The sequence below is a fragment of the Leptinotarsa decemlineata genome, unplaced genomic scaffold, assembly GCF_025532065.1.
Source record: "Leptinotarsa decemlineata unplaced genomic scaffold, Ldec_3_MD MMD2_tig00004307_RagTag_RagTag, whole genome shotgun sequence".
Taxonomy (NCBI): Eukaryota; Metazoa; Arthropoda; class Insecta; order Coleoptera; family Chrysomelidae; genus Leptinotarsa; species Leptinotarsa decemlineata.
The window spans coordinates 7,874,912-7,900,888 of record NW_027412606.1 but is presented as its reverse complement, the minus strand read 5'-3'; the positions used below and the strand labels follow the sequence as shown (position 1 = coordinate 7,900,888).

The 25,977-nt window shown below is 34.6% G+C and overlaps 1 protein-coding gene across 4 annotated transcripts in view; it reads right to left on the bottom strand.

Moving 5' to 3' along the window:
* Positions 1 to 9,697, bottom strand: part of DopEcR (G-protein coupled receptor DopEcR) — a 133,270-nt gene extending 123,573 nt beyond the window's left edge. For 2 of the 4 annotated variants that reach the window (XM_074178901.1, XM_074178907.1), the window contains exons 1-2: positions 8,857 to 9,697; positions 3,514 to 3,615 (exon numbers count right to left, since the gene is read on the bottom strand). The gene's annotated coding sequence lies outside the window, so the exon portion shown is untranslated. Of the gene's footprint in view, positions 1 to 3,513; positions 3,630 to 8,856 lie in introns of all 4 variants that reach the window. The other 2 variants (XM_074178902.1, XM_074178903.1) reach the window with 2 other exon arrangements.
* Positions 9,698 to 25,977: the final 16,280 nt, after the last annotated feature.

The following is a 25,977-nucleotide window of genomic DNA, read 5'->3' as shown; positions in this document are numbered from 1 at the left end:
GGATATTGTATTCCAGCAAGATGGAGCACCACCATATCATTTCAGACAAGTAAGAAACTATTTGGATATAACTGTTCCCGGTCGTTGGATTGGCCAGCCCGCTCACCAGATTTTACACCATTGGACTTTTTTCATGGGGCTATTTGAAACAGAAGGTGTACGAAACTTAGCTGCTTCAATATTGGATATGTGACAGAGAATAAGTATGATTAGTTTGATCTTCCTCTTGAAGATGATCACTTGGTGATCGAAACACGTGTCGAGGTGTTGGAATAACGATTTGGTGTTGTAAAAAAACTCCAGTAATATACATCGTTATAGTGCATTTTGAATACAATAAAACTGTTCCATTCAATTTTTTTAAATACTTTAAAATAATAATTCTATTGGTAACAATCCAGAAACAACATTTTGAGTGTTTCCTGTATAACCCAAGAAGGGCGAAAGTACCTGTAAATTGCCTTTGACTATTGTACTGTTTCCTACGATAGTAACCTTTTTTCCCATTCAATCGTCTCCATATCTTTCAATGTTTAGAATATAGCAATTACCACATCATATAGAGGTTCTAAGTAAAATTTTAATTAGTTCCACTCTAGACCTGTGATACAACATATCAGTAATGAAGAGGAGGTAATTGATTCATAATTTTTTCCGTCTCAATGCACACTAGTTGAAGGATCAAAAGAAAATTAGATTACGTATCTATAACGAGTGCTTCTTAACAAATCCTTTGGTTAGCGGAAATAGCAGTCATTGACCATTTTCAGTTTGAACTCTGCAATAATTTGTTTTCAATTAAGTTCCTTCAAAAGTTATGATTTTAATGTAACGGGAGTTCACGAATGTTTCTCACTGGGCATCCTACTTTTATCAATATCCTTCCATACTTTTTATTCAAAATAAAGAAATTTAGAAAAAGTTAACAGATGCCAGTAAACTTGTTGAGAAAACATACAGCCCAATCACATCAGGCAATCATTCATATACAAATAGGAAAAAAATTGACCATCTGAAACAACCACTTCATCATCGTCGTCATGCAGCTGATGAAGATTATAGAACTGTCATTGTGATCAGCCACACGGTGTCAAATATTCAAAAATCCTACAATTTCAATTGAATTACCTTTCAAATTATAAAAACTAATGAGGATAAGTTTTAATTCAACATATCAGTAAAATTGATTCGTATCTCTCATATCTTTCAGTTACAAATTGCAATTTTCCATAAATAATATTTTCTTTAGTTGCCATTGATTAATCTTTGGTACACAAATTGGATTTTTTTTTCAGTATCTATGACAAATTATTTCAGATACACTCTTTCTTGTCATTTGTGTACAATAGAGAAATCTATAACTGATGTACATATTTCTTTGAATAATTCAATTTCCATTTATTATTTTGAGAAGGGTATATTTTCTAATCTTCAGTGAGAGCAGGTGTTCTCTAGATCTCACTGAAACCGATAAACCTTGACTATACTCGACAGCAGATAGTTGTCGGTTCACAGAAGGATCAAAATACCTTCAAGGTTCTGGTGCAGGTATTTTCAGTCGCAGATCCAGAACAGAGATATCTATATACCTGTCTAGGAACCCATCGCAAATTCACGTTATTGAAATTGTGCGGAGAGATTGGAAAAATCCAACCCCATACGCAAGTCAATAAAAATATTCTCGCACAGTCAAGTGGCGTTGAAAGCTCTTGGCTCCTTCCAGGCAACATCTGAATTAGTAGCAAATTGCCAAAAACGACTCTCCTCGATAGGAAGACTCAACAGATTGTCTCTGGTCTGGAGTTCTGGCCATACTGGCCTGAAAGGCAATGGGGATGTTGAGTCCATTGCAAAGGAGGGTGCTGCAAGCAGCTTCATCGTACCAGAATCTGTCATTGGCATTGCTTTAGGTTTTGCTAAACAGATATCAAACACCTGGATGGACTTTCGGCAGAATCTTCCAGGATTGGCTCACTCCAAGCCGTTTATTCACCCTTCGAAGCTTGATATCAAACAGTTGTTGGACTACAGCAGGGATGAACAACTATGTCTAACAGGCCTTCTCACTGGTCACTGAAATGACAGTGCCAGTGATTCAAATGAATCATCATATGCAGAGACTCGGACTGTTGAAAGACAGTGTGTGTTGCACCTGTTTGGAAAATGATGGAACGGCAGAGCATATACTTTGTGCCTGTCCCGTTGGGGATCGAATCAGGTTTTTAGAGTTCAGCAGAGCCGTACTCTGACTGAAAGACCACTCACCATACAAACTTATCAGCTTCGTTGAGAGGCTGGGTTTATTTGGTCGAGTGTGAATAGGTATGAGCCACAATAAACCCTTGCGGCTTGCGGTGGAGAGTCGAATAGACCCACTAACTTTGGACCTAACCTAATACTTGATATACTTGCCGATCAGGTAGACCCCATCTTGGAACTGACTCATACTTCTTTATAATTTCAACTAGAATGCATAGGTCACGACTCTCAAGTGTTGTAGTTATGTCGTATATTTGTAATTTAAATTTTTCTGACTTTTGCAGTTACCAAGATATTTTTCTAGTTGAAGACAATAAATTTTATTCTGATCGATTGCAGCACATAGTTTCTCATTGTTCAATCAACGTTTGTGGGGTTGTTGTCGAGTTGGGCTTTCCCTCAAATGTTGAGGATTTATTTTGTCTCTAGGGTGATTAGAACTAGTTCTAAACTTCAGACATCACCAGAAGAATGGCAAACGAAATTTTGCCGAAACGTGGTGAAATTAATTTTCCTAAACTCACTACTACTAGAGAACTAGTTTCAACCTTTAGACATTACCAGAAGATGGCGAATGGGACTTTGCCGAAACGTTGTGGAAATACTCCGTGTGGGGATCAAAAACACAAAACATGGAGCGAAACCCGAAAAAACAGCTCAGCACCAATATATTCTAACCTACTCTTGACTAGAAATCCAAATGTAGATTATGCGGGTATTTTTCTAGCTCACCTATCATTTGATAACGCATTCAACTCCTTCTCAGTGATTATTTTTCTTGTATACAGTGAGGAATTCAAATTAAAACTCTTCTAATAATTTTTATTTGATTTTGTTTCCCTTTGAAAATGAGCTGAAATTGGGGTAGTATATACCTCGTTTTTAGATTCGATGATTAACATTTTTATATTTAGTTCAGTGACAATAGTATACTGAACAGTTAGGCAGGGTTTTCCTCACTGACTATAAAAATCCCAAGATATTTGATGTTATTCAAAACAGTGTTATTAGTAGAAATCTATACCTCCCTGAAGTTTAGAAACAGACCTTTGACTGTAACTTGTGCAATCAAAAAATCGTATTGGAACTACTGAAAGACTCGCTTTCAACAATTTGTTTTCCAATTTGAAGATAGCATGCAAACAATTTTAGGCACATACTTTTAATTTCAAAGTTTCATAATTTATCGATAAAATTTGAAATTTCACTATAAATGATGATACGGTAACGATATAACTGATCTGACAGACTCACCTTATAGTAGATGTGCAGAAATTCAACGATCACATCAAATCGAAACTACAAGTCCTTCTCATCACATACGTTGATACTCATAATTGAAATTATTGAAAAGTGCTGCGGAAAAGGATCTGGTAAGTTTGAAATCAATCAATTGAAGTTTTTTTTTGAGAATTGTAATTCAAATGATTAAAACATAATCACTATTTATTTTTTTGGTTATTTCTGCATCTCTGATTTCCTCATTTGAAAATACATTCAATTCATTTATCTATTATCTGGAGTGTTTATACAATGAGTTATAAGGAAGTTATACAACTTCAAATTTCCCTTATTTTTCATTCTATTGATGCACATTTTCCATATAAATAATCTAGTGTGAATAATTTTCATCATAGGTGTCAATAGAAATGAGCATAAGTATCTCAGAATACTCATCTGATTTGCCATCTGATCGTCCATTAGATTCACAGAAGTACTAGAGCAAGAAGAGAAATAAGAAGTAAGTTTGGTATTCTACAATTCGAAAACAGCGCTTTTACCACTATTTTTGACTCTAAATTAAAATTATAAATATTCGTGATAGAGTTCCGAGACGTGAAACTTTTTCTTAGTAAATTTCACCCTCTATAGGGCTCTCTTTTAAAATTTTCGATATTTTCAATGTTTTTCGAGATACTTGCAAAAAACCAAACTCCTTCTTTTTTTTACTAAATTGTTTATAACCTTTGAATGTTTTCGAGCCCCTCTTCAAATTTTTCAAAAAGTTGCTAGAGGTCATAACGAATCGAATGAGCCCTGGATCATAATTTTCCGTGCCCTTGGACAGAAGTTCAAAAAACAGGATCTTGTGACCCAGACTGAATGGTAATTGCACAAAATCTGGTTATTACAACTTGAATCAGGTATTATTGAATGAATATGTGCCTGATTGAATCGAAAATAATTGCAAAGAATTCAAGCAATTGTTTGTTCAAATGCACACAGTTTTGTTTTCACGATAGAATTGAAAATACATGATGAGAAATGTCACGTATTATTATATATGACTATAAAATCTTCGATGATTCACTAACAGAAATATATTTATCCAACTATTTCCAGCACATTTAGTTAACTGGATATTTTGAGAAAACTATGGGGGTGTTTCAGAAAGGAAAATATTTACACACCATGAAATTGCAGTGAATGAACAGTATGTGAAAAATACATGACTGTAACATTCCCAATATAAAATTTCCTGAGTTATATCCAATTATGAAATCTGTGAGAAAAAAATGCTCCTGGAATTTAATGTATTATTGTACTATTGGTAGTTTCTTCGAATTCTCATTCGTTTGATAAGTATCTATTACTGCAGATCTAAGTGGAGAAATCATATAGCTGAATTGAAAATTCTCAAACTACTTAGTTTCTCAACAGAAATGAAAAATATCAAATCTTATTTTATTACAAGGGTTTGTGAAAATGTCAATGTAACATTCAAACAAATCGTGAAAATTTACTGTATCGATTTAACCTTCTGAATAAAAAATTCACAAAATATAATCTTATCATAATAAACTATTAGAAATTTCACAGGAATATATGGGTGAAAATGAATTGTGCGAAAGCTTTACGGTTTCATAAACGAAAAAAGTATAATTTGAGATAACCAGCAAATCTTTCTGCATGATATATTCAAATACATTTTTTCCAAACCTTCACTCTTGATTCAGATTTGAGAACATTTCATCTAATGGAATGAGTTTTCACAGACAAATGAAATCGAAACTAATCTAACCGATCGTGATGAAACTTAACATGTATAAGTAATTTTTCATCGAGAAAGTTTTTAGGTTATCCATTTTTCCGTAACTCGCCACTAGATGGCGCTTTAGAACAATTTTTGAAAGCACTGCTCTGTAACGCTGCGCATGCCTGAGTTCGTTGATTCTGATTCTGTCAAAACATTGAAACATCAGCGATACAGCAAAATAGTACTAGTATTTTATATAGAAAATTGAATTTTTGTATCAAAATGGCTCTTTCTGAAAGAAAAATCATTGGTCAACGAAAAATAAACTAACGAAAAATAATAATTACATTTCGTTTTCAACTTTTTCAAGTCTATACGTCCATCTTTTCTTTGATAGCTACTGGTTACAATATTTTTCAAAAATAATTTATTTCAATATGTGCCGTTCCCGAGTTATTTTTTATTTTTCATCAATAAGTTATTTGTATTTCAATAACTACTTCTGACCAAGACATCAATTTATAATGAGTGTTTATTGGTTTTTTCATTCAACAAAAGGGTTCATTTTATCTTACTGGCAGAAATATTCAATAGATTCTATAAACTTTTTTTGGGAAAATAAAGTTATGGATTCCTATATTATCAATCTTTATACATAGAATGTTGAATTTTATAATTACACCGTTGTTCATTTATTTACCTATAACCTCCTCATATAACCCCGTTTTCAGAAATCAAATATTAGTATATACTTGTTAGGAATCACACGGTCAAAGGTAAGACCTCGTTAATCCTTAGTTCGCACAAGTTTCGACTTCTGAGGGTTGTCGTTCGTAAGGGAGCGATAGCTGGTTAACGAAAAAAACATATATTTTTTTAACTTGATAATGAGGTAAAACCAGAAACCGGTCGTAAAAATAAAATGAGTAGTGGAAATTAAACAGAAGCGTTTTTCATTCATTTCATTAGTGTCTTAGAAAGTCCTTCATTCTCTATCTGAGTACTATGCATTTGAAATGTGACATTTTTATAATACGTATGCAGTTGGTTGGGAATTATTTATTCTTTGAGAGATATCGTTACCTTTGACAATATTTTTATTATGCAGGGTGTAACTAAATAAGTGTAAAACGTTCAAGGAGGTAATTCTTTATCGAAAAAAAGATAGGATCTTTCATATAAAGAAATTTCATTGGAGCATCCCTAGTTAAGATACAGCCCCTTAAAGTGGGTACATAAAATTTGTATAACAATTTTTTTACAAGCACTAAAAAAGTTACAATATTGAAATTGACCTGACGTTCTGTACTAGCAAAAAGAAACTCAGCCAGAAATTCATTTGGTTTACCCCATGGTTGTAAAGGGTGGAAAACGCAAGCCCTAAAATTTATTTCCAATGTGACTTTTTGTCTTATTATTTGTTTACCATTTAAACATTCATTTCCGATAGCCTGTTTCATTCTGAACAAAATATTTTTCTTGGGTTCTTTGCCCAAAATAAACCAGTTCGCAGTAAAAAATTATTTTAGGAACAACCACAGAGATACATCGTCATAAATGCGAAAATATGGAACTAATCCATCTAGTAGGTTGCTATTAGCGATAATGACAATTAAATTGGTATGACGCAGTCAGTTTGTGAATTTTCGAAATTGATTTAATACTAATTGTGTATTGTTGTTCTGTTCTCAATTTGTTACTTTGATAATTATTCACTTGTTATTAAAATGGCATACACTAATTACGAAATGGCTGATATGCATTACGTTTACGGTCTGTTGCAGGAGAATGAGTTAGAAGCTTCTAGAAGATATGCTGAAATGTATCATCAACGGCAGCATCCTTCACATAGAATATTTGCTCGACTTCATCAACGATTACGAGAATATGGTTCATTCGACAAAAGAACGCAGGATTGTTGTCGCCATCTAGAAGTATGAACACCATAGCTTGAGGAAGCCGTACTTAATTTGATTGAAGAACAACCTACTACCAGTACTAGAAAGATTGCTTTCCAGCTAAATGTTGATCATATGACGGTATTTCGAATTTAAAAGGAACAACTCTCATACCCTTACCATCTGCAACGAGTACAGGAACTGTTACCGCGAGACTTTCCGAACCGTCTTGAATTTTGCAATTGTATGCTGGAAATGATTAGACGAAATTGTGACTTTCTGAAGCCAATAGAATCAACAGACGAATGTAGTTTTTCTCGGAACAAGATTATTAATTTTCATAATTACCACATATGGGCCGATGAAAACCCTCACGCTATTGTCGAAACTAACCATCAAGAACAGTTTTCTCTTAACGTGTGATTTGGGGATGATTTAATTGGGCCTCATTTTCTACCTCCTCGCTTAAATGGTGAGGCAAACGTTCAAATTTCAAGAGAAGTGCATCCAGTACTGCTGGAGGAAGTTCCTTTGGGCGTCAGAAGGGATATGTTTTTCATGCATGATGGGGCTCCTGCCCATTTTAGTCAAGTAGCACGTCAGAATTCAACTGAAACATATGCAAATCAGTGGATTTGCCCGCTCGATATCCGGATCTCCATCCTCTCGATTTCTCTATTTGGGGCCATTTACAGCATTTGGTTTATCGTACCCATGTTCGCGATGTAGAGGACTTGAGAAACCGCATCATCGATGCGTCCAGGGTAATCAGAGAGACTCCAGGAATATTTGAGCGAATACATGGCCCAATGCGCCGATATCTGAAGGTACACATATTGAACATTTACTATGATTTCCACATGTTGTGTTTTTTGTTATTAATAAATTAGTTTCGTGTATTACCCTTTAACCGTTTAATGCAGGTACTAACTACAAAATAACAACAAATCCAGTTCGTATTTATGACGATGTATGCCTGTAGTTGTTCGTAAAATATTTTGCTGCTGCGAACTGGTTGATTTTGGGCGAAAAATCCAAGAGACATTTTTTGTTTAGAATGAAACAGGTTATCGAAATGAAGTTTTTTTATATAAAATATTATATCTTTTTTTCGATGAGGACTCACCTCCTTAAATGTTTTACACTTAGGTATTCAGTTACACCCTGTATATGTATATACTTTCATATGACGCCTTCGATACTTGTATTTTCAAGTCTATGTAGATAAAGATTATCATTGTTATAACTAGTCTTTATAAGGATCCAAATTGGATACGAGAAGTTGGGATGTACCAAAATATGATTTTTTATGATGCAGTACAATACATAAAATTCTCTCCGAAAATTGATGATTTATCATAACTTGGATCATGTGATTCTTTGTCTTCATATTATTGAATAACTATTCGAAAGTTACCCATTCTCATTTCCTTTTCCAAACTCAAAACTATTGTTCACAAAGAGATATGAGCAGTAAATGAGAAGCAGAATTTGGAGAGTTCTGTAGAGAAAATATGTTCTTATTTCGTGTTTCAAACTACTTTTTATTAGAAAAATACTTTAGAGTACAGTGAAACAATTTAGTTATTCTTTCTATTGGTTACAATAACACTCTTTGATAGCAATGAAAATTGAAGAGGTGAAATAGAAGAGAATGGTTTTGTGATAAATGTATAGATCTACTTGTTGCTTGAATTGAGGTGCAGAACTTATTGAAATTACTTGATCTTTTCCCAACAGCTTTTTCACTCATAGAGTTTGATAACTCGATGCAAATGAAATCCCCCACTCCCTAACGGGAAGACTTGATGTTTAAACTCCCAAAACCTGTATGAAACCCCATCATTTATCTAACCCTTGCAAATCAACACATCCAAGGCACTCAAACAACGTGCACGGTCGGGTACATTTTGCATGCAACTGCAGTGCACAACGCATCAAATGACCGTCAAAGCGCCGCCCCCACGTTTCGCTTGTAAAATCACCGGAGGAACTGATGCGCCCCGTTCAAAGCTCCATCAGTCGATCGCGGCGGCCGTGAATCTGTGGAAAATAACGCTTGCGCCTTCTGGGCGCTGTGACGTCACCGTGGAAAACGTCATGAGACACCTTTTTCGCGAGTGAGGGTGGCATACAGACAATGGCGAACGGAATGCAAGGGGACTGAAAACGACTAGCGTGGGATATGCAAACGGGTTGAAGATACGATAACAATGAAAAACCACAATAACTTTTGAGTTGAATGGGCTTGTTTCATACTATGGAAAATGATACTGGTTTGCTTATAGACTGATCGAGTTAGGGGTATATTATACTTATCAAGCCTAATCGGCCCCAAAATCTCTTTATATTTGCTGAAAAAAGAATAAATCGAAAAGCAAGAATTTAAATTGGCCGCGTGTCTGTTGACCAATAAAATTGATCGTGTCTAGAGCGGAGTTGCCAAGTGTATTGGTTTTCAATATCCAATCACAGATCTGATGATCCAATTTGACAGACGCCATTTTTGTTGTTATTGTTGTCAACTCGGTGTAAATACAACTGTAACAATTATCTAACTAAAGAACGTTTTTTTGGTAAAAGGTAGGTCTCGGTGGGTGGCTATGTTGCTGTACATTCCGTGTCATTAGTTTACAATCCAAAAAATATTTTTTCAGGTTATTTTTGGATTGATATTTCTGGAGTAATTCTACATTTCACTGTACATATTTTTGCTTCTCTTTTCAGTCACCATACTGCTCCTTGGCCGAAATAAAATAAAAATCAAATCAAAACTTTCCATCTTTCGATAAAAGACAAAGTCAGAAATGATTGTCATATAAGTAAAAGGGACCTACTAAATATACCACTTACCGTTTCAATTTTTCATTCTTCATTTCGGTACCAAATGCAAATTTTTCAAGTAAAATCCATCGATCATTTCAAAATTGACTCAACAAAACTAGGCTCAACATTAATTTTGAAATTAGTTTAACAAAAATACGAAGTTTGTGGAAACCGTAATCATTAGAAAGAGCACATTGTCCCATTCACTACCGAGATCGCTGGTTGACTGGATGACAATATGGCTAATATACCAGTAACGTTGAATTTCCTATTTTTGGAGGGGGCCTTCAATGCATAATTGATTTATTTTATTAGGGTTCATGATCTTTCGAAAACCAGCTCGTTTAACTCTATTTAGAATCATATGTAGATATAACTTGTACTATATCAGTTATCAAGGCAAATATTATTGTCCATTTTCATGCTTAATTCGTTGATTCGAGAGATCTTATTTTTGTATATTCATTTGTTTGCTGGCTTTAAGAAATGAATGAATAATTACAGAAAATTTTAATTAATCGTTCATTTCCTCAGGAAAATGGAGTATCCATATCACAATTCATTGGTTTATTCGGCATTGATAATGTATGTCATAACGGATCCATTCTGCTTATTTTTGCAACATTAAGTTTCAACTTTTTCTTAGCTGACAGCTCGCGTAGGAAGAATTCGTTTTTTCATCGAGTTCAGTTTGTGAGTGTTTTGAAAGTGTTTTAGAGATATATTTGAATATTAATATGGTGCATTCTTGTGCTGATTTTAATTGTACGGAAAGGCACAAGAAAACAGAAAGCGCACTGGTTTATAGATGAGTTATTTCATATAATGAGTTTAGGTTCCCAAAGGATAAAATGGGTGAAAGTATTGAAAAGAAAGAACTACAATCCTTCTACTCTTCCAATATATATATAGAAATCATTTAAAAAGTTACTATTAACGAAAGGGAGATGGAAATATTGAACGCGATGACACAGTTTTTTATTTCAACTTCAAGTATTCTCCACAGAAAGTATTATCTGGAGTTGATACTGTTGCTGAAAGTATGATACATTTTACATCATTCAATTCTATCATATGATTAATGGTATTACCTCTGAAGATTTTGTTGGATCAGTTCGAGTACAATCCATTCTGTCAATACTTGACCTCATTCAACCTTCCTCCCAAGTTTTGGAAAATCTAACAGATTACCCAAGCGGTACAGTTGTATAGATTGAGGATTGTAGATCAAATTGAATATTTGAAATGATTCTTCAATCCAGTTTGCTATATTTTTTGATTTTCATGACTGTATATTATTAAATAATGCATAAAATCATAGTTTAGGTAAATATTTTGTGATCTATCGACTTTGTGCACTGATTTTAGATATAGAACTTATTTCCAAACATGATTTTTCATTTACATTTTATTCTATGTGGACAATTTTTCATTAATTGAAACGTTAACGGGTTCATATACACTTCCATAATTAAATTAATAATTATAGGCTCCGTAAATTTTATGATTTGGCAATGTTGATTATTTCTATTGTTCCTATTGGTCAATCGAACAAGAAGCGGGAATAGGGCCGTGACGTCAGCACCCTAACACATTCGATTTTTAATAATTAATTACGGGAAAACTACGGTATTTGGAGGGATGAAATTTCAATTTGGAATTTTTATCAAGTGAACTATAAACCAAAAATCATGAAACAAACCCATTCACATCGAAAGGGAACTTTATGTTTCTCGTGAGTTCCACTGAATATCTACACGAAACAATGAAAAGTCGCAAGTACCGACGTGATTATATGTTGATTATAGGTATCATCTCTCTGGGCAATATGAACATTTCGGGACGGATTTTTCTCAATAACATTTAATAAAAAAGTATTATGAACAGTGTAGATATTACGGAAAAACACTCCATTTTTCTCTATTTTTGTATTTTTGATGTAAAACATCTGTTACGCTATCTCTCGCCACACTGAGCTCGGATAATTCAAATTTAAATTTTTATTTTGTTCATAACAAAGCTACAGCTTTAAAACATGTCACAAAATACGATAAAATTAACATATGCTCAAAAAGTAAAATATAAAATCTTCAGAAGATGTTTACCTAACTGTGCAATAAAAATAATAATACAGTTCATACATACAATCGTGCAAGCCATCTTTGCTCTATGTTCCAGGGAATGAATGGAAAAAGTCATTAATACCATATAGAGGATTTTCCGTAAGTAATGTCTTCAAAGGTTTTTTGAATTTAGTCAAGTTCAGAGAACGTACTATGAGAGGTAGGGCATTGTACATTTCAATAACAATTGTATCGTCCATTCTTTGTAACCGGGTTTGAGGTATAATCAAATTATCTTCATTTCTAGTATTGTGACACTGTATATCGGACACAACAGAACAACTATTAAAGTTTCCAAAATTATGAGAGAGTAAAGTGTCATTATTCTTAACGTTTTAAAGATTGGTTTCCAGGAGTCTTCAAAATTAGCTCCTATAATAGATCTTACAGCCCTCTTCTGAATGACGAATATAACATTTAAATGAAACTGAGCTGCCAAGCTCCAGACAGAAAAGCCATATCTAATAATGGATTTGAACAGTGTATAATAAGTAGTTATTGCAGCGGATTGGTTAATGAGTTGTACAACTTTTCTTATAGCAAATTCTGCACTATATAGTCTATTGCAAATTGTATATATACCTATTTATGTTCCATAGTAGCCTGACATCTACATCTACACCCAGAAATTTAGTGAGCAGCATGTCTAGGTCGTTTTATACATTGTAGGATATTCTGGATTCGAAATTGAGACTTTCGGTTTTTTTTTTTATTGAGTATGAGCTTGTTTGTCAAGAAACTGTAGTGTATATTATAGTGTATATATTTTTATTCACTACAGTATACATAACCTGTGTCTCACTTAATAACTTTTTTCAAATAATCAAATGATTATTCAGAAAGTAAAAGTGACAAGCTTCCTGCAAACTGTACCGGACGTTTCGTTTCCAACTAATATAACAGTGCTTTCAGCTACACTGAATGAAAATATATACAACTCAATTCTAAAATTCATAATTAAATCTAAAATATCAATATAAAACAAAATCTCACTACGACACACTGTCCCCCTCATGCCCTCTCCCGGGTTGAGTGCCCTGAGTTGAAATCTTCCACATATGGTTACTGTGTGCAGAACACGGTTACTGTGTGCAGAAGATTTCATCTCGTCCATCCACCCCCGCTCCTCCGGAGCGGTCCTCAACTTACTGATGGGCACTTCAGCAAGATTGACATCTGACCTACTGCGGTCGAAAGCCAGCCTTTAGGTGCTTTTGTTTTCTAATCTAGTATTTTATTAAATCGTCAGTTTACTTGACTGTAAATTAATGCATGGGGCCCCAAAAACTAACCGGAGACGAGTGTCTTTATATCGCGAACAAGTGTTTCCCAGTGAGTCTGAAAAAGAATTGAATTTGAAATTTGGCTTCAAAATTTTTATACTTACCGGAGCTGCCTGATAGCGACTTTCGGGGGTGGTTTCTGATTCTGCTTGGTTGGCCTCTTGTGTTTGTCTCTCTCTCTCTCTCGGAATATTGGCTGCCTGTTGAGTGCTTCGTGTAGATCGCGCAGCACTGGACCGAACTCTTTCGAATACGTTTTCTGCGTATTCTCTCATATACGCGTCTACGTAGTGGACGTTCAGGTCTATGTCACGGTATAAGTATCTATTTGGTATGTATCTCGGAGCGTTTACGGCGGCTCGCACGCAACCGTTAATGAACGTCTGGATACTCCGTCTGTATATTGCTGCGCACTGGCCCCAGGTAGTGCAGGCATACAGAATGATTGGGAGTAGTACGGTCTTGATTAGCAGTAGTTTCATATGGAGTCCCATGTTGCCTCTGCGACCTCCGGGTGAACAGTATTGCCTGACTCTTGTCAAGGTTTATGCTGATCTTCCAAAGGTTGGTCCATTCCTCTGATCTGTTGTTGCAAGTATCAGCTAACTTGCGCATGGCTAATTGGTCTCGCCAGTAGAGCTGTGTCGTCGGCGTAGAATGCTAACTTGTTAAAGTTATTCTCAGGCTTGGGCAAGTCTGCTGTGTATACCGAGAAGAAGTGTAGCGAAAGGACTGCACTTTGTGAGACTCCTACTTCCAGTAATCGCATGGTGGAACGGCATCGCCGGTCAGTTAGAAAATATTCGATTAATCTTAACATTTGTTTTGAGTAGCCAAAATTGATCATTTTGGCTAGTAGTGCGTCGTGCCAACTCTGTCGAATGTCTTGGAGACGTTTAGAAATATTGCTCTGGTGTTAACCTTTGCCCAGGTTAAAATCTGCTGTCGCATAGTCTACTACCCTCAGGACTTGCAGCTCTGTCTAGTGTTCGGATCTGAATCCACACCTCCGTGAGCTGACCATCCAAAGCGACCATCCAAAGCGATGATGGAACAGACTTTGGCTAAAAGACAGTAGGAGCCCCGAAAGGAAGAGAAGCCGTCACAACCAGTGCTTGCACTTCCCATCATCAGAGGATTATCGGAGAAGATTCGAAGAATTGGATTCATGTACAATATCAGAACCTGCTTCAGATCCGGAAACACTATCCGTAGCCCTGTGAGTGAGTACCCTGTGAGTGCGGAAAATCAAATATCGGTGAAACTAAGAGGCCATTGCCGAGCACAAGAAACCCATAATCAAGCGAAAAATGGCCAACTCCCGCCAAACGGTCATCTCCCACTGAAAGCAGAAATAAGTGAAAGTACTCAAATGACCTATAAATAGTCAGGTCACGGAGGAGTCTGTCCAGTCATCACCCGAAGACGATTGTGGATACTAACAATTGAAAGTGAATTAACTAGGCTTGGAATCTTTCAACTTCTCAATTCTATTTCATTTATTTTTTGTTCAATTTATTCCATTTCAACTCTTATTTATTTCACTATTATTTCATTTCAGGTTTTTTGCTTAATATAATTCTTTTTTCAGCTATTTTTCTTTTTTAGCTATTCTTCTTTTTTAGTTATTTCAGGGTCACAAAATATTATTATTAATATTTCACATATGCCGGGAGTCCCGTGACGGCTCACATTTTTTTTACATACATTATATGTCATTTGAAAAAAACTCAGTTCTTGAGATAAAATAAATTTCTCGTTGAAACTCTATTCAGGTATAGATTTTGTTCTGAATTCATTCATTTCCAAAGAGCATTTTCCCATTCGAAACCTGGTGATTTCTCAATTTATGATGTCTTCGAAATTAATTGTTTATTAAAATATAGATCTGAATGAAACCATTGCTGTTCTCTTTCATTAGTACCAATTCATATCCCATGTTCTGTGATGAATGACTTTGACACATGACATCGACGTGTGTCATTGGGAATATACCTCAAACTTTAATAAATGCCTTCGTTCTGTAAAAATACTTCTGAAGGATTTTCGCATCATATAATATCTGATGATTCCAATATGAGCAATTAAGGAAGCGTTTGTGAAGCTTAAAAATTAATAACGCGGGTCTTAAATGATGTTAGTCATCTGCGTCAGAAAAACACATATTTCTCACCACATACCATTTTTTTTGTCTCTCTTTACCAACGCGCTTTTCATGAAACAGAAAGTGAGTTTTGACTTCATGACACCTTATGACTTCAAACAATTTATAATATCATTGAACTCAAGGGAGTATATTTTTAGGAGAGATCAATTTTTGGGAAGAAAGGCTTTGGCTCTCTACTTCTCCGTCTTCATACAAAAAAAAATTAAATTCTTTTGAAAAAAAAAAAAAGAGCAATAAATTTGAGAATAAATGTAAATGTAATTGAGGAACTCTCAGAAACAAACTGAAAGAGAAAACCCTGTTGAAACAACTATTTTTATGTAAACATTGAATTACATGGAAGAAAATACTTTCGAAACAACTGTTTCTATATGAACATTTGATCATACAATAAAACACTGTTTTCTATTCGGTTTGTACTTCCAACCTTCATTATGGAATTGAATCAGATATCATTCATAGGATTGGTATACAATATGGTATATGAAAGAGATAAAATTTCACATGGAACACTGTCATCATCAATGGTGGACATCCAAAGTTTCGGAATGAGACACTTGCCTTATTGACTCTTCAGCACCAAGCTGGATAATAACAATGAAAGATGAAGCACTCAATATTACGACTTTATGTCACGAAAGAGTTGAATCTACACATGTCATAGATGACGCTACGTAATGATATTCATTCGGTTATTTGATCTAATTCGAGATATTTTTCAAATTGAAGGGGTTATATTCTTAGGAGATAGTATAAGGGAAAGGAAGGTTCTGGCTTCCTAGATCTCCATTTCAATACGAAAAAATGTGGGAATTTTCCGAAGAAAGAAAGAAAACAGTTGATTTCGAAATTAACTCTGCAAAGAATCAACTTACAGATAAAAAGTGGAAGAACAGTCACTCTGAAAACCACTACATCATATAAACATTCAGACACATCGGAAGTCCACCTTCGAGGATGACAGTGTTCCATGTAAGTGAGATTTCATCTTTTATTGTGTAGCAATCGTGTGAGTGATATCTGATTCAATTCCATAACAAATGTTTGGAGAACAAACTGAATAGGAAAACGTGTTTTTGTATGATTCAATGTCCATATAAAAATAGTTGTTTCAAAAGTATTGTTCCGTTGTTTTGAAATTGATTTCCTTCTCTCTTTCTTTGGAAAATTTCCACATTTTCTGTATGAAAATGAAGCAGTTGAAAGCCGAAATCCTTCTTCGTCATAATTTATAATATCACATCTCAGTTTAAAAATTGACGATTTTGCTTTCCATAATATTTCACCTTTATATGAAGTCAGTTCATGGATTCATACAAAAAATTATATTTTGTTGATTGATACATGTAGCATCGTCTTCATCGTCCATGCACCTTGTACCAAGTCAAAAGTTCACTTAGTAGAAGGTGTGAGGATTCCGAACTATGGTCCATTTGTATCATAAGTTCTAAAATAACTCCACACTGCGTCACAACTTCATAGTGTATCAACTGTAGCGGCCACTTATACATTTTTTGGATTAAAGACACTCCGGAATATGAAAACGAAAAGACTCTGCTCCTGTCATCCTGTGAAAGTCTACAACAAAAACAAATAGTGATTAGGATAAAGACTATGGACAGGGGACACAAGAGTAAATCAAGAAATTGGAAAATATTACCAACCTGGACGAAATGACCTGATCTAAATTGTCTGTTAAACCAAATATTTCTCTTAAGGCAGATTCTTGCAAGCCAACTCAAATATGTATGAATATTACTGTATATTATTATTATATACTTTTTTATTGCTGAAAATTGTTTTATATAAACATATATTGTAAAATAATAGATAACGCAAAATTGTAAAATTAATTTAGGTTGGTATACCTGTATGGTTGGTACGCCTGGATGGTTTACCTGTATGGGTTACCTTTATAACATAAATAGGATTAGCTCGCATTGGTTTCTAGTTTTAATCTTCCTCTTTGAAGATGATCACTTGGTGATCGAAACACGTGTCGAGGTGCTTAAAATAACGATTTGGTGTTGGGAAAAAACTCCAGTAATATTCATTACTACACCAAAGGTTCCAAACAGTGCATCATAAGTCAAATATGTATGATTAATGACTTGTTTATTTTATGAAAATTCATAATCACTTCAAGGAAATAAAAACTTTTGTCTAATTTTCAAATCTCATATAGGTCGTCCTTAAAAGTTATGTTTCAAAATGACACAAATGTTCAAATACAAAATTCTCTTAAAAAATATCATAAATTTATTCCAAAAGCTGACTGGGTATGGGACAAAAATATTATAATGCCCAGAAAAAATATTCATCAAAATTATTCCAGAAAAGTTATAATTGTACCTTTAATAGAAAGGAAATTTACTGATATAAATTGGAGTACGGTATGGAAAGTCTTTGGAAACCGGAATATTTTGTCAAAATGAAAATCCGTTGCATAAAAAGCAATAAAGGAAATATATGCGGTGGGTTCAAAAACTGTGAGACATGGAATCAGTGACTCCAATTTATGTTTGAAATGCAATGAAATAGATAGCATTCCACATCAGAAAACGTAAGTACTAAAAAATTCATCGCATAATCTTTCCACAGTCTTCAAGCTAAAATCGAAATTTCTTTAGCAAAATATTGCTTCAAAGACGCCCACACTAACTCATAGGATTTAAGTCAGGGTGGTATGGAAGAAGCCTTAGAACGGTTTGCCCGTGGTCGCTCATAATTTCATCAATATTATACGTTTTATATCACGGTTCATGACATATCTTCTGTAAAAGGTATATTTCATTGCCTTAGCCATTCCATCGTTTCGATCTTTATATTACATAAAGTAGGAGACGTTCACCTGCACATTGTGATAGGAAGAATTGTCTATCACTAAGACACTCTTTCGTGGTAAATTAGGAATAAGCATCTCCTGTAGCAATTTTATATAATTCGTGAAGTTCATCTCGTTATGATAATCACCTGACTTCGTATTTGATATGAATTTCTAATAAGCATTTTCCACAAAACCCTTTTCACTGCCCGCATTCACTATTATTAGTCTTTGCCCTTTTGATACTGGTTTATGTTAACCTCCACTAGTGTTGTCATTCCAGGTTTTTATGTGGGTATGCGAGGAATGAATATAGATTTCGTCCATGAAAATGATGGGTCGCTTTTCTTCTCGAAATTTTTTCATAATTCGCAAAAAAATGCTGCTTAACTGAACGATATCTGGCTTTTCCATTAATAATTTCCGATTATTTTTCGTTTTCCTCTAACGAAATTCCATGTCATGCATAACTTTTCTCAAGCTTTTGTAGGAACCAGCATAGTTATTTTCGGATTTAAATTTATGATGTATGCGCCGAATAGTTGGAACCTTTTTATCGACAGTATGATAATTGATAATAAATCTTTGGAGCAATCCTTTATCAAAACCATCTAAGTTGTGGCTTTCTTTCTTTTTATATTTGGTGTCAAAAAAGCATCGGCTTCTCCATTCTCAATCGCGATTTCATTTCCTTTGAAATTTTTTGTATACTGCTTAAACTTACATCAGTTGCCATAGCAGCTCTTTCTTGAACGTTGTTAAAGTCCTTTATAGGTTCATTTTCTGCTTCTCGTTGAATAAAAAATTACATTGGCTATAACTTCCCTCGTTTGACTTGTCAACACTTTACGATTTAGGTTTGATTTAAACTCCATCCTGGTTAAGTTACAATACTCAAATTGTACCCTTCACGTTTTATTTCTGCTAAGACTTTACACTGATTAACCCGCGATGGCCACTTCACAACAGACAAATTCGACTGACTGGGCTGTGGGGGTTTCCACTCCTGTCTTCTGCGCACAGCTAAGGCGGTCTCAAACTGAGATTTTGAAACTTTTTCCTATTATTGACAAAATGTACAATACAGAGTGTAACTGAATAAGTGTAAAACATTTACGGAGGTGATTCCTCATCGAAAAAAAATTGAAATGAAATTTTTCATATAAAGTAACTTCATTGGAGCATCTCTTGTTAAGATGAGGCCTCTTGCAGGGGGTACATGAAATTTGTATAACAATTTTTTTCACATGCACTGAAAAAGTAACGATATTAAAATGAACCTGACGTTTTGTACTACCAAAAAGACACTTAGCCAGTAATTTATTTGGTTCACCCCATGATTGTAAGGGGTGGAAAACGCAATCCCTGAAATTCATGTTTAATGTTACTTTTTGTCTCATTATTTGTTTACCATTTAAAAATTCATTTCCGATAGCCTGTTTCATTCTAAAGAAAAAATGTCTGTTGGGTTTTTTGCCCAAAATAAACCAGTTCGCAGCAAAAAAATATTTTACGAACAACTGCAGAGATACATCGTCATAAATGCGAACTGGATTTATTGTTATTTTGCAGTTAGTACCTGCACACACAACATGTAGAAATCATAGTGAATGTTCAATATGTCTACCTTCAGACCTTACGCATGCGTCTAGACTTCGGCGCATTGACCCACGTATCAATTCAAATATTCCTGGAGTCCCTCTGATTACCCTGCACGCATCGATGATGAGGTTTCTTAAGTCCTCTACATCGCGATCAGGAGTACAATAAACCAAATGCTGTAAATGGCCCCAAATAGAGAAATCGAGAGGATTGAGATCCGGAGATCAAGCGGACCAGTTCTGTGGTCCTCCTCGACCTATCCACTGATTTGCATATGTTTCAGTTAAATGCTGAGGTGCTACTTGACTAAAATGGGCGGGAGCCCCATGCATAAAAAACATATCCCTTCTGACGCCCAAAGAAACTTCCTTCAGCAGTACTGGATGCACTTCTCTTAAAAATTGAAAGTATGCCTCACCATTTAAGCGAGGAGGTAGAAAATCAGGCCCAATTAAATCATCCCCAATAACTCCGAGCCACACGTTAAGAGAAAACTGTTCTTGATGGTTAGTTTCGACAATAGCGTGAGGTTTTTCATCAGCCCATATGTGGTAATTATGAAAATTAATAATCTTGTCCCGAGAAAAACTACATTCGTCTGTGAATTCTATCGTCTTCAGAAAGTCACAATTTCTTCTAATCATTTCCAGAATCCAATTGCAAAATTCAAGACGGTTCGGAAAGTCTCGCGGTAACAGTTCCTGTACTCGTTGCAGATGGTAAGGGTATAAGAGTTGTTCCTTTTGAATTCGAAATACTGTCATATGATCAACATTTAGCTGGAAAGAAATCTTTCTAGTACTGGTAGTAGGTTGTTCCTCAATCAAATTAAGTACGGCTTCCTCAAGCTGTGGTGTTCGTAATTCTCGATGGCGACCACAATGCTGCGTTCTTTTGTCGAATGAACCATATTCTCGTAATCGTTGATGAAGTCGAGCAAATATTCTATGTGAAAGATGCTGCCGTTGAGGATACATTTCAGCATATCTTCTAGAAGCTTTCAACCCATTCCTCTGCATCAGACCGTAAACGTAATGCATATCAGCCATTTCCTCATTTATGTATGCCATTTTAATAACAAGTGAATTATTAAAGTACCAAATTAAGAACAGAACAACAACACACAATTAGTATCTATTAAATCAATTTCGAAAATTCACAAACTGACAGCGTCATACCAATTTAATTGTCACTATCGCTAATAGCGACCTACTAGATGGATCAGTTTCGTATTTTCGCATTTATGACGGTGTATCTCTGTGGTTCTTCCTAAAATAATTTTTTGCTGCGAACTGGTTGATTTTGAGCAAAGAATCCAAGAAAAATTTTTTGTTCAGAATGAAACAGGCTATCGGAAATGAATTTTTCAATGGTAAACAAATAATGAGACAAAAAGTTACATTGGAAATGAATTTTAGGGGTTGCGTTTTCCACCCCTTACAACCATGGGGTAAACCAAATAAATTTCTGGCTGAGTGTCTTTTTGCTAGTACAGAACGTCAGGTTAATTTCAATATTGTTACTTTCTTAGTGCTTGTGAAAAAAATCGATTTACGAATTTTATGTACCCCCTTTAAGGGGCTGTATCTTAATAAGGGATGCTCCAATGTAATTTCTTTATCTGAAAGATCCTATTTTTTTTTTCGATGAGGAATCATCTCCTCGAATGTTTTATACTTATTCAGTTACACCCTGTAGAGAAGTTTGAAGTTCCTTTAAAATCTATTTAAAATCTGTTTTTCCGTTAATCAGCTGCCGCCCCCATACGAACGACAACTCTCAGAAGAAAATAAATAAGATATATTAGAATACGGCATCTGGTCCGAATTAATTATATATATAAAAAAAAATTCTTTTCCAATATCTCGAAAAAGTATAATTTTTCATTTCCTGTTTGCTAGAATACTCACGAATATGCAAGCTATACGGAGACGGTATATCAACGATAACGAAATGGGAGAGAACGGCTATAAATATTGCCCTTTACGTGCCAGATTCAGAGGTTCTTTATTTGTCTTCGATGTCTTTCCATTTATGGAAGCCCCAATAAAAACCAGACCTGGTTGTTACATACAGTCTTGGCACATTGGAAAACTCTGTAATGAGAATGCATACTTCTTAGTTGTCTACAGACAAAAGCTTCAGACTTACTGTCTGGTGAGTAAAGTAATTGGAAACGAATATAGGTAGGAAATAACTCATTTTCTTACTTTGATTAGATTTGAAAAGGAGGATGATCTAACAGAATTTTCATTCTGAAATGATCTAAAAATAAATTACTTTTACTAAATTTACTAAATTACTTTTTTCCAATAGATACTCGTATTTCATTCAACTCTCATGAAGAATTACTTTTTTCTATCACAAATAGTTATGCCTGAGTTTTTTTAATGGCACAATAGCATTTTGTTTTTGAAAAACTATCAACAACACTGTTGATAGGTACTCCAATATTTATAGTCCAATCCAAAATATCATATCATGCAGATGATCAGCATCAGCATAAGTCATGTATACCCAATCTTGCATGTCTTGCACAATGTGTCTCTGAAGATTTGGATAGAAAATTGCAGGTTGACGTTATTCATACAGACATGCAAAAAGCTTTCGATCAAATCGATTTCTTCTATCAGAATTTGGTTTTTCAGCAAGCTTGGTGGAACTCATATAAAATTACCTGCTCAGTAGAAAACATTATGTAGAGTATGGAGGCTTTGAATCTGCTTATACAGCGTGACTCACGGTAGATGGTAGGTTAGACGTTTCTAGAAAACGAAAAGCATGATTTTTCTTAAAATTTCAGCTCTCACATTTCCTTACCTGTTCTATCGATCTAAAATATTTTCAGCATTGCGGCGTTACTACTTCTATCAAAAATTTCTAGTAATTATATTTTTTTTAATGGAACACCTCGTATATTAATACATTTTTGGAATCGCAAATAACAATAAGAAATCGACTCCATATCATACAGGACGTGCTAAAATTACTATCATTTCCATTGTGCACAAAAGTAGTCAATAGTTCATTTTTTCAAATGAAACTCCCTGTATATTACTCAGTAAATTGAAAGATGGTGAAAAATGCTTCAAGATGATATATCATGTCCCCATACCTAAATCGTCAAGTTTTCTTAATAAAGCCGTTTTTGTGGAAAAATAGTTATTCGCGTTTTACCTACAAGTGTTGAAAGTGTCATTTTATTTTGTGAGTGGGGATTATTGCAAAACGAGAGTCAGCAAGTGGAGCAAACTCACCAGCAAAATAAAATCACTTTCAACAAATGTATCATACAAATTTTTTTGTATAACGTTACTGCTGATAATAAAAAAAATTATAGGGTCCATCTTTGGATTACAAGGCATATGTTACAACTACATACGCCAACTCACGTTATTTTAAGGAGGATTATTGGTTAGTCATGAAGGACTTTCTACAGTTGGACTGAATACTACTTCGTCATCGTCAGTAACTTCACAGGGATTCAATATTACCAATAGCACGAACTGCATGTGTGAACTTTTCTAAATGATTTTATGGTAGGTGTTCTGATTGAAGTGTTTCTATCAAAGAGATTTTCAATAACAGTTGTAGAAAAAATAATTTTTAAAGAATTTGATTTCTAGGTAGCCGTGGAAATATCAAGCTTATGACAGTTTGGTGACTTTAATAAGTAATTGATAAATGGTTATTGACGGTGTTTCAAAAAATCGCCAAAATGAATGCAAATATTGAGTATTCAAACGAACTTCTCATCAAATTATTTATTATACAGGGACAGTGTGATCAAATCATTGTCAGAACTTGTAGAAAATTCAACCAAATGTATCCTGAATTAACACCAATGAACGAGAGGGAGTTTGTAAGATTACAAAATAATTTCCTTAACTATGGCTTCATGTTCCAAGCGCCTCAAAAATTACCAAAACCTGTTACTTCAAATGAGAACAATACTGTTAACGTTTTGGCATATTTTTATGCATATCCAGAAGCTTCCATTCACAGTGCAGAAAAAGATTTAGGTGTATCACATGCTTCAGTACAACGAATTTTGAAAAATCACGGAATGCATCCGTATAAATTTACCAAAGTTCAAGCGCTGAAAGCAGAAGACTTCGAACGTAGAATGCATTTTTGTGAATCCCTTTTGATTCATACACAGGAAGATCGGCAATTTTTGTCAAAAATAATTTGGAGCGACGAATCAAAATTTACGAGGGATGGTATTTTCAATAGAAGGAATGAACATTTTTGGGCTGATCATAATCCTCATGTTACAAAAGAAATGGGTTTTCAAGAAAAATTTGACCTGAATGTTTTCTGTATTCTGAAGAACAATAGAATTAGCTTTTTTATTTATGAAGACACACTGAATGCAGAGAGATATCTCCAAATATTAAGGACGACTGTAACTGATTTTCTTGAAAATTTGCCTTTAGGGGAATATAGGAATTCGTGGTTTCAACTGGACGGAGCGCCAGCTCATTCCACCCAGGAAGTTTCCAGGAAACTTGACGAACTCTTCGACGATCGTTGGTTTAGGCGTTTAGGGCCGTGGGATTGGCTACCGAGATCACCTGATCTCTCACAACTTGACTTTTTTATTGAGTGTTTGGAAAGAAAGGGTATACAGTACTCCAGTGCCTACCAAAGAAGAATTGTGACGGCGAATAGTGCAGAGTATTGAAGATCTGGATCCCCAGGAAATTGAAAAAGCAACCGCAAGTCGCGTACAAAAAAACATTTTGAAGTGTTTAGAATGTAATGGACAACATTTTCAGTATTTATTGTGAAAATGTGATATTTTGTTTACAATTTTGTTATTTTGAATAATCCTATTCTGTTATTGTCTGTACTTTCACATGTTTTAGCCCACAAAATCTTACTTTTCACCTAGAAATGACTGATTTTTGGTACAGTTGTTCCCTGGAAAGTTTGAGCTATAGTTAAGGAAATTATTTTGTAACCTTACAAACTTCCTCTGGTTCATTGGTGTTAATTCACGATACATTTGGTTGAATTTTTTACACGTTCTGACAATGATTTGATCACTTTGTTCATGTGTATGATAAATAATTTCATAAGAACTTCGTTTGAATAATCGATATTTGCATTCATTTTGGAAGATGATTCGAAACACCGTCGATAACTCTTTATGAATTACTTATAAAAGTAACCGAACTGCTATAAGCTTGATAATTCCACTGCTACCTAAATCCGAATTCTAAAAAAAAATAATGTTTCTAGAAGAAGCGACTTTATTGAGAAAACTTGACGATTTAGGTATATGGACATGATATATCATCTTGAAGCATTTCTCACCATCTTTCAATTCACTGAGTAATATATAGGGGGTTTCATTTGAAAAAATGAACTTTTGACTACTTTTATGCACAATGGAAATAATAGTAATTTTAGCACGCCCTGTATGATACGGAGTCGATTTCTTGGTGTTATTTGAATATTTCGAGTTTGTCCAAACTATCATCAAAATATCAACTTTTCATGAATTGAGAGTACTGATGTACTTAATTTCAACATTTTGGACCATATTTAGCACAATGTATTTTTTATCTCGAAAACAGATAGAGATGGGTATAGGACATTATTAATTGAAAATTATTAAAATACCAGAGCGATTCCAAAAATGTATTAATATACGGGGTGTTCCATTTAAAAAATAAAGTTGCTAGGACTTTTTGATGGAAGTGGCAACGCCGCAATGCTGAAAATATTTTAGATCGATAGAACAGGTAAGGAAATGTGAGAGGTGAAATTTTCAGAAAAATCATGCTTTGCGTTTTCCAGAAACGTCTAACCTACCATCTACTGTGAGTCACGCTGTATACTCTCAGTTCCGGATTGAGGAACCTCCTGTTCTTAATTTTTCATAATTATTCAACTAAGATAATGAACAATTCAGAACTGCTCTACACCGAAGACCTGAAAATATACAAAGTGATAGGAAATTATGGAGACTGCTTACGGTGTAATAAATGAATTTGTAAACGACTTTAT